This window comes from Amblyraja radiata, chromosome X (genome assembly GCF_010909765.2).
Source record: "Amblyraja radiata isolate CabotCenter1 chromosome X, sAmbRad1.1.pri, whole genome shotgun sequence".
NCBI lineage: Eukaryota > Metazoa > Chordata > Chondrichthyes > Rajiformes > Rajidae > Amblyraja > Amblyraja radiata.
In genome coordinates, this window is record NC_045999.1 from 11,944,659 (window position 1) to 11,953,453 (window position 8,795).

Here is an 8,795-nt window from a genome sequence, read left to right on the forward strand (position 1 = left end):
AAAATATTGGGAATTTTTCAATTTTACAGCCAGATTTATCACTTCTGAAACTTTTTAGATACCAAAGGAATCAAGAAAAAACACACATAATACCTTACTGTTGATGAAATGCAGTGAGCAAATGTGATAATTGCCAAAATTTTCAATCTTGATATCTGCAATATTTTACCATATAAGCATATAACCATATAACAATTACAGCACGGAAACAGGTTTATCTCGGCCCTACAAGTCCGTGCCGAACACTTATTTTCCCCTAGTCCCATCTACCGGCACGGCCAATGTTCGCCAACCATTTTAGCTGTTGTTGTCCCTTCAGCTGCCGCTTCTCTCTACCGTCATTTCTCCTCACTTTTGTAATTCTGAAGTAGGATAAATGTCTCACGCTTACCCCGATTTCCATAATTATTTACAGCGCAAAAATGGACCATTTTGGGGGTTTTTAACGGGGCCGCTATGCTGGAAACAATGGTCAGTGCTTACCTGCAGTTCATCGCATGTTCTCCCGCTGGCATTGCGAGGCAACAGTACGGGTCACGGTTCGTGACCTCGACTGCCATGCAACCTCTCTATAGAGTGATAGATATAATAGAATTATATATAATACAATTGTGAAAATCTGTTTAAACGTTAACAACTTTAAATAATTAGTATTGTTTATATTTAATTGATAATCATACATAATAGAATTCTATATATACTAGAATTGAGTACATTTGTTTAACGTTAAATGACTAGTTTTGGTTGCTAACTGCCTGTTTACATGCATGTTTACATGCATCTCTGCAAAGTTGATGTTACTTAGATTCTCCAAAATCTGATTTGTATCATATTCTACCAACCCCTGGATTTACATGGAACAGTACAACAAAGTAACAGACCATGTCTGTGCTGAACATGATGCCAACATAAACTCTGCCTGCACATGATCCACATCCTTCCATTCTCTGCCTATCCAACAGCCTTCCATTCTCTGCCTATACAACAGCCTCTTAAATGCCACTATCGTAATGGCCCTGTCCCACTTAGGTGACTTTTTAGGAGAGTGCAGGAGACTCTGCGCTCGCCACATGGTCGCCACATGTTCACCGATGGTCTCTGGTGGGTCTCCTTCATGGCCACGAGCAGTTCCCGCATTCTGGGAACTAGTCGCGGCCTCAGTATGGTCGCCGCAAATTTTTCAACTTGTTGAAAACTTTTCTGCAACCAAAAATTGGTCGCCATGGAGAAAATCGATAATCCTGTAGTCGTAGGTGTAGTTGTAGTGGGGTCGCCATGTAGTTATGTGTAGTCGAGGTAGTCGTAGGTAGTTTTAGTTAATCGTTTTTGTTGACCGGTCATTTTCATTGGCTCATTGGGGAAAAAAATATATAAGCAGGACTTTTCAGAACCAAGGATAACCGACCAGTAATGTTAAATGTCCGCTGAACTTCCCAGCCGTGTATCTCTGGCTTATTAAAAGTTGTCTGGCTTCTTAAAAGTTGTCTCCACTCCTTCTCCCCCCTTCTCCCCTCTTTTAAAGGACTTACCGTACACTGTGCTAGCATTCTTAATTACAGCGCCAACCTTCCTGTTCATCGCGTGTGTGTCTGTATCACCTTGGCTTTGTACCGTGTGAATTTCAGACAGCGCTCCCCCGCTTGCCCTGGCCCCCGCCTTTGCGATGTATTTGTGTGTGTTCCACTCTGACAGTCGCCGTTCCAGTTTCCGGTTTTTCAGGCGACTACCAGCAACTTGACAGTCGCCGGCAGTCCGCTGAAAAATCGCCTAAGTGGGACAGGCCCATAACTGCTTCCACAGCCACCCTGGCAGCATGTTCAGGCACCCACCACTCTGCGTTAAACAAACTTGTTCCGCACACCTCATTTAAACTTTGCCCTTCTCATCTTAAAGCTGTGCCCTCTATTCTTTGACAATTCCACTCCGGGGAAAAAGGTTCAGACTATGTATCCTATCTATGCCTCACATAATTTAATATACTGTACTTTGACGAACATCCTTCCTGTAATGGGGTGACCAGAACTGCACACGGTAAAGTGGGCCAGTTGAAAAAAACCCTTCAGTTGCTGCCTTACAGCGCTTACAGCTCCACAGACCTGGGTTTGATCCTGGATATGGGTGCTTATCTGTACGGAGTTTGTTAGTTCTATCCGTGACCGCGTGGGTTTTCTCCGAGATCTTTGATTTGCTCTCACACTCCAAAGATATACGTTAGTAGGTTCATTGGGTTGGTATAAGTGTAAATTGTCCCTACTACGTGTAGGATAGTGTTAATGTGCGGGGATCGCTGGTCGGGCAGATTCAGTGGGCCGAAGGGCCTGATTCCGCGCTGTATCTCTAAAATAAACTAAATCTCTGTTAAAATTAATAAAACAACTTCTGGTGCTGGAAATGAGAAATAAAAACAGAAAATGATGGAAACCGTGAACGTCAGGCAGCATCATTCCCAGTCTGATACCTTACCCCTCCATATCTCTAGACTCCCTCTCTCCTGACTTTCAGTCTGAAGAAGGGTCTCGACCTGAAACATCACCCATTCCTTCTCTTCAGAGATGCTGCCTGCACTGCTGAGTTACTCCAGCATTTTGTGTCTATCTTCGGTGTAAACCAGCATCTGCAGTTCCTTCCTACACAAAGGGTTTTGGATCTGATTGTTGACTATTTCTCTTTCTCTTCAGAAGCTGCCTGACCTGCTGAGTATTTCCATCATTTTCTGTTTCGATTTCTTTATTTTTTGTAGATCCCAGATGGTTGAACACAAGCACAATGCTTCACAGTGAATATATTTTTTTAGCCACTGCTGTAATCTAGATGTTGCTCTACAATCTACACACCATCCTGACTTGTAAATATATCGCCATTCCTTTACTGTCTCTGGGTCAATATCCTCCCATAATGGCATTATAAATGATTCCATACCTCAAAGACTGCAGTAGCTCAAGAAGGTATCTCACCACCACCTTCTGAAGGGTAATTAATTTGATGGGCAATTAATTGCTGGTGCAATCTGTGAAGCCCATATTCTTTGAATGAATATTAAAAAATAGTCATTTTGTCCATAGCAAAGTCCCACAATCAACTTGGAGACAGGGCCATGTAATATATCTTTGGAGCTAGTCTAATATTAGTTTTTGTGATGTGCTATTAATCTTTGGAGGCTGAAACATGCTACAAATCCAGCATCACACCTGCTGGCAACTATTGCTCATCCATTTAGATTGAAACTTGCAGGGAATATGCAAGACATTTCCAGAATTTTCTTCACACAGTACACAGATGTAGGGTGGCATGGTGGCGCAGCAGTAGAGTTGCTGCCTTACAGCGTTTGCAGTGCCAGAGACCTGGGTTTGATCCCTACTACGGGTGCTGTCTGTACGGAGTTTGTACGTTCTCCCTGTGACCGCATGGGTTTTCTCAGAGATAGAAACATAGAAAATAGGTGCAGGAGGAGGCCATTCGGCCCTTCGAGCCAGCACCGCCATCCATTGTGATCATATCTAACTCTCTCATAAATCCATCCAGTGACTTGGCCTCCACTGCTCTCTGTGGCAGGGAATTCCATAAATTCACAACTCTCTGGGTGAAAAAGTTTTTTCTCACCTCAGTCTTAAATGACCTCCCCACTACTCAAACCTCACGTCAAAAACCTCGGCGTGACATTTGACTCAGCACTGAAATTTGACAAACAAGTCAATGCCGTGGTAAAAGCTAGCTTCTTTCAGCTTCGGACGATAGCAAAAATAAAACAATTCCTCCACTTTGATGACCTCGAAAAGATCATCCACACATTTATCCCCTCCCGCTTAGATTACTGCAACTCTCTTTACACTGGCATCAGCCAATCTTCCCTGTCCCGCCTGCAACTGGTCCAAAACGCCGCAGCGAGACTCCTGACGGGCACCCGAAAAAGGGACCACATCACCCCGATCCTGGCCTCTCTCCACTGGCTCCCTGTGTGGTTCCGTATACATTTCAAGACCCTCCTCTATGTCTATAAATCCCTCAATGGGCTTGCCCCCTCCTACATTAAAAGTCTTCTAACCCACCACTCCACCTCCAGGTCCCTCAGATCGGCCGACTTGGGGTTGCTGAATATCCTGCGGTCTAGGCATAAGCTTAGGGGCGACCGCGCCTTTGCGGTTGCAGCTCCTAGACTGTGGAACAGCATCCCCCTTCCCATCAGAACTGCCCCCTCCATCGACTCCTTTAAGTCAAGACTAAAAACTTATCTATACTCCCAAGCCTTTCCTGACGTCCACTGAGCGAGGGCTATATGTATGTAGTTTGTTTGTTTATACTATTCTTATAACAAATGTAAAGCACTTTGGCCAACGAGAGTTGTTTTTTAAATGTGCTATATAAATAAATGTGACTTGACTTTATTCTAAGAGTTTCTAAAAGATCTTTGGTTTCCTCCAACACTTCAAAGACATAGAGGTTTGTAGGTTAATTGGCTTGATATGTGTAAATTGTCCCTAGTGTGTGTAGGGTAGTGTTAATGTGCGGGGATTGCTGGTCGGTGCGGACTCGGTGGGCCAAAAGGCCTGTTTCAGTGCTGCATCTCTAAAACTAAAAAATCAAAATGTATAAATATAGTAGCAATTCATTAAACATTTGGAGATATCTGATGTAATGAAATGCCCAAGACAAGACAAAAAGACAAAGGAAAGGGAATTATGACATTCAACTTGAACCACCAAACAATTAGATCAAAAGTGATCGGCTCTCATTAACTCACTGTAATCTTGTGTAGTTAGGAAACAATAAATCAGAATCTATCAATCAGTTTTGAAATTTTCAGTAAAGTCAACTTCAACAGATTTTTGTAGAGCACAGGAAAAGCCCCTTCGGCCCACAATGCCACAATGATATCTGGTTAAATTCATCTCTTCCACCTGCAAGTGATCCACACCCCTCTACACCATGAATATTCATGTGACCATCTACAGAAGAGATTTTCACAAACCTATGTTTATTTTCAGATTTTCCTTTGGACAGATTCTCTCTAATTTTCTTTCCATTCATCATCTTGACTGGGGTCAAGGAAAGAGCGTTCACGTCGCAGCGCCGTTTCCACCAATCTTTCCACCTCCACGCACAAGAAGCACAAGCCTGGCACCATTGTACGCAGATGCCGAGAAGTGTGTTCAGCTCTGGCTGAGCAACTTCTAATCTTGTGTGTGGACTCGATAAGAAGATCATCTTGACTTCGAGCTCCCTTGACCCTTTATACTCAAGAGTAAAAAAATATAATCAGCAATCATTATAAGCTATCCCTTCCTGAGTTGGTTTTCTGGTGATCAATTTACCATTTCAATATTAATGTTTAAGGCAGCAGGCGGAGAGAGGTAACTAGCCAAATCAAGACAATGTCCAGCTTCCTGGTTCTGAATAGAAGGGGAGGGAGAGTAATTTTTTCCTGTCAATGAAGAACTTCATACCATGTTTTATTGCAGAATTGATAGGGATAGAAGGGCACAGAGGTCGAAGAATAGAAAAAATGAACAAAATAAATCAAAAGCAACATTGGCTTATGAAGAGAATGTCAAATCCAAATGATTTACTGCAATCGTTTCAGGGTCTAACCCTGCCAGGTGATGGAAGCAATGTTGTTGATCTTGAATTTCAGAAAACATTTAATACAGTCCTTAATGATAAATCTATAGCTAAGGTGAAGTTCATGGGATTGAGAAGGGAATTGTAAATTGAGCAGTGACGTGTAGAGGCAGTGGGAGAAAGGTGATACTGTTGTCTTGAAATGGTTCTGATGACACAGAGGCTAACATCTACACCAACCCTGATATCTCTTCAATTTTCAATGGCCTAAAGAAAGCAAGATTATTAATTTTGCCAATGAAGAAAATCAAACCAACTGAATTGTGTCCAAACCCAAATCAGCTTGTGCCTCAATTCAGATTGTATCCTCAACGAAAAGTACATATAATGTACATATAATGGTGTAACCCCAACTCACACTCTGAATCCATATAGTAAATTAAATAAAAGCAACGAGGAATTCAGAAGAAAGTGTTTTGTCCCTTTCATCAAACTTTGACATAATCTCTAGTAACTGTAGTGAGTCATAGAAACATAGAAAATAGGTGCAGGAGTAGGCCATTCGGCCCTTCGAGCCTGCACCGCCATTCAATATGATCATGGCTGATCATCCAACTCAGTATCCTGTATCTCTTGTACAGTCAGTGTACAAGAGAAAAAGGATGACTGGTTGAGTGATTCTACAACAACAACCTCACACTCAATGTCAAAGCAATGAAGGAACTAATTGTTGACTTCAGAAAGGGAAGTCGGGAGACCATGTGCTCAGCGGGACAGGCAGCATCTCTGGAGAGAAGGAATGGGTGACATTTCCGGGTCGTGACCCTCCTTCCTGAAACATCATCCATCCCTTCTCACCGGAGATGCTGCCTGTCCCGTTGAGTTACTCCAGCATTTTGTGTCTATTTTTGATGGAAACCAGCATCTGCAATTCCTTCCTAGTACACCATGCCCAGTACATTACGGGCACAGCCCTCTCAACCATTGAATGCATCTACATGAGGTGCTGACTCAAGAAGGTGATATCTATCACCAGGAATCCCCACCATCCAGGTAAGGCCCTCTTCTCACTGCTACTTTGGGTAGGAGGTACAGCAGCCTGAAATTGCACATCATCATGTTCACCAACAGCTACTTTCCTACATATATCAGGTTCTTGATACAACTTGCACGAGGCTTATCCTACCTTGGCAACTGAACAACACAGACCTTCTCTTGCACTATCACGGACTTTTTTTTTTTTCTACTTGTGCTGTCTTGCACTGCTGAGTTATTTATGTTGCACACTTTTTTGAATTTTGCTGTCCTGCAGAATTTATTTGTAATTCCATTTATTGTGTTTGTCCGAGTCTTACGTGTCTTTGATGCTACCACAAGCAAGATTTCGTTGTACCTGTACCTCAACATACTCGTGCATATACCAATAAATCTAATGTGGTTAAGTGTTATGTTTTGTTCAATAACATTGTGAAATATCATTGATGTTTTATTTCATTAAAGAACCATTAAACATGTAGATTGTTGGTGAAAGTGTGTGGAATGTGTCACCATGCAGTAGTTGCGCGGATTATGTAGACGTGAGATAAATATATAACGGGAAAGTTAGAATGTGCTACTGTTTGTGTGGAAGGAGGCTGAATTACCAAGAGCTGTGGGAGTAGCTTGGTCCTGAATATTACGAGGTATATGCACACATACACGCGCGCTCACACACACACACACTTTCCAACTGAACTCATAAGAGTACGCTCAAGCAGGAGGTAGACAAAAGTGCTGGAGAAACTCAGCGGGTGCAGCAGCATCTATGGAGCAAAGGAAACAGGCAACGTTTCGGCCCGAAACGTTGCCTATTTCCTTCGCTCCATAGATGCTGCTGCACCTGCTGAGTTTCTCCAGTACTTTTGTCTACCTTCGATTTTACAGCATCTGCAGTTCCTTCTAAAACACTCTCAAGCAGGAACCGTGATGAAGGTTCTCGCTGCTGTGATTCAGCAACGCCACATGCTGCGTTCGATCCCACTGTCGGCTTCCCTCCGTAAAAAAAAAGATGAATTCTACCCATCCTCCTGCAAATGGTTATATTATGTAAAAAAGTTATTTTTTGTAAATCTAACAATTTTAGAATGTTCATAGACAATGAAGAACGATGAAGAATCATAGATACCAGGTCAATGACCTACAAGTCAATGTCAAGAGAGAAAACATAAATGCCCAGTTGTTATAGGCTAAATAAAGGTAGAATGTCTTAAAGAAACGTTGTATGTCCATTCCCTCCACGGATGCTGCCTGACTCGCTGAGTTCCTCCAGTTTTTTTGCTTAAGATTTCAGCATCTGCAGTTCCTTGTGCCTCCATGTTTACAAATACACAGGACTAGATGTTAAAAGTCCAAAGTGCCAAATATCAATTTACTCCCGATGGTGATGGGAGCCTTCTGCACTCACCTATGCTCCTCTGATGTTGAGAAAGGCTAGGAAGACACGTCATTGGGGTTATCAAGTGGGCACCTACTTTCATCGACGTTACGCTGATTGAACCCACAACGTCTCCAGTAGGCTCAGCGGTGCATTCTGGCGTCCCAGAACCACCCCCCTCTGCATCTGGCTGGTCGGTTATTTGGGAGACCAAATGGGTTATTTCCTCTTCAGCCAGAGCCACTGGCTACTCCGCTCTGCCACCCTTGATGTTTCTTTGATGGCCTGGCCTAGGGCTTGTCCGCTGATCCCCAGGTCCTTCATCAGTCTTAAGGTAGATGTTGCTACGAATCCTCGACATCCAAAGACAGCATGTGCTTCATTTATGTCTCCTTTATCGAGACAGACCAGTCAGTGTTTTCAAACGTGCAAATTCTGCCCTCTTGCATGTCTAGTTGTTTTATAACTCCATCGCTTCAGCTACCAATTCCCTAAACCGCAGAAATCCTAAAAAAAAAACAGCCTCGCCACCTTCATTTCTCCCTTAAAACTACCTCTTTGACCATGGCTTTTGGTCAAAGATTCGGTGTTACATTGTCTTGAAGTGCTTTGGGGCATTTTTATATTTAAAATCATTTTTTATGCTTTCACTGGCTCGGGATAACTGTTTTACAGCCAAAGAAAACATCCTAAAGTGTGGACAAAATTGCTGGAGAAACTCAGCGGGTGCGGCAGCATCTATGGAGTGAAGGAAATAGGCAACGTTTCGTCCCGAAACGTTGCCTATTTCCTTCACTCCATAGATGCTGCAGCACCCGCTGAGTTT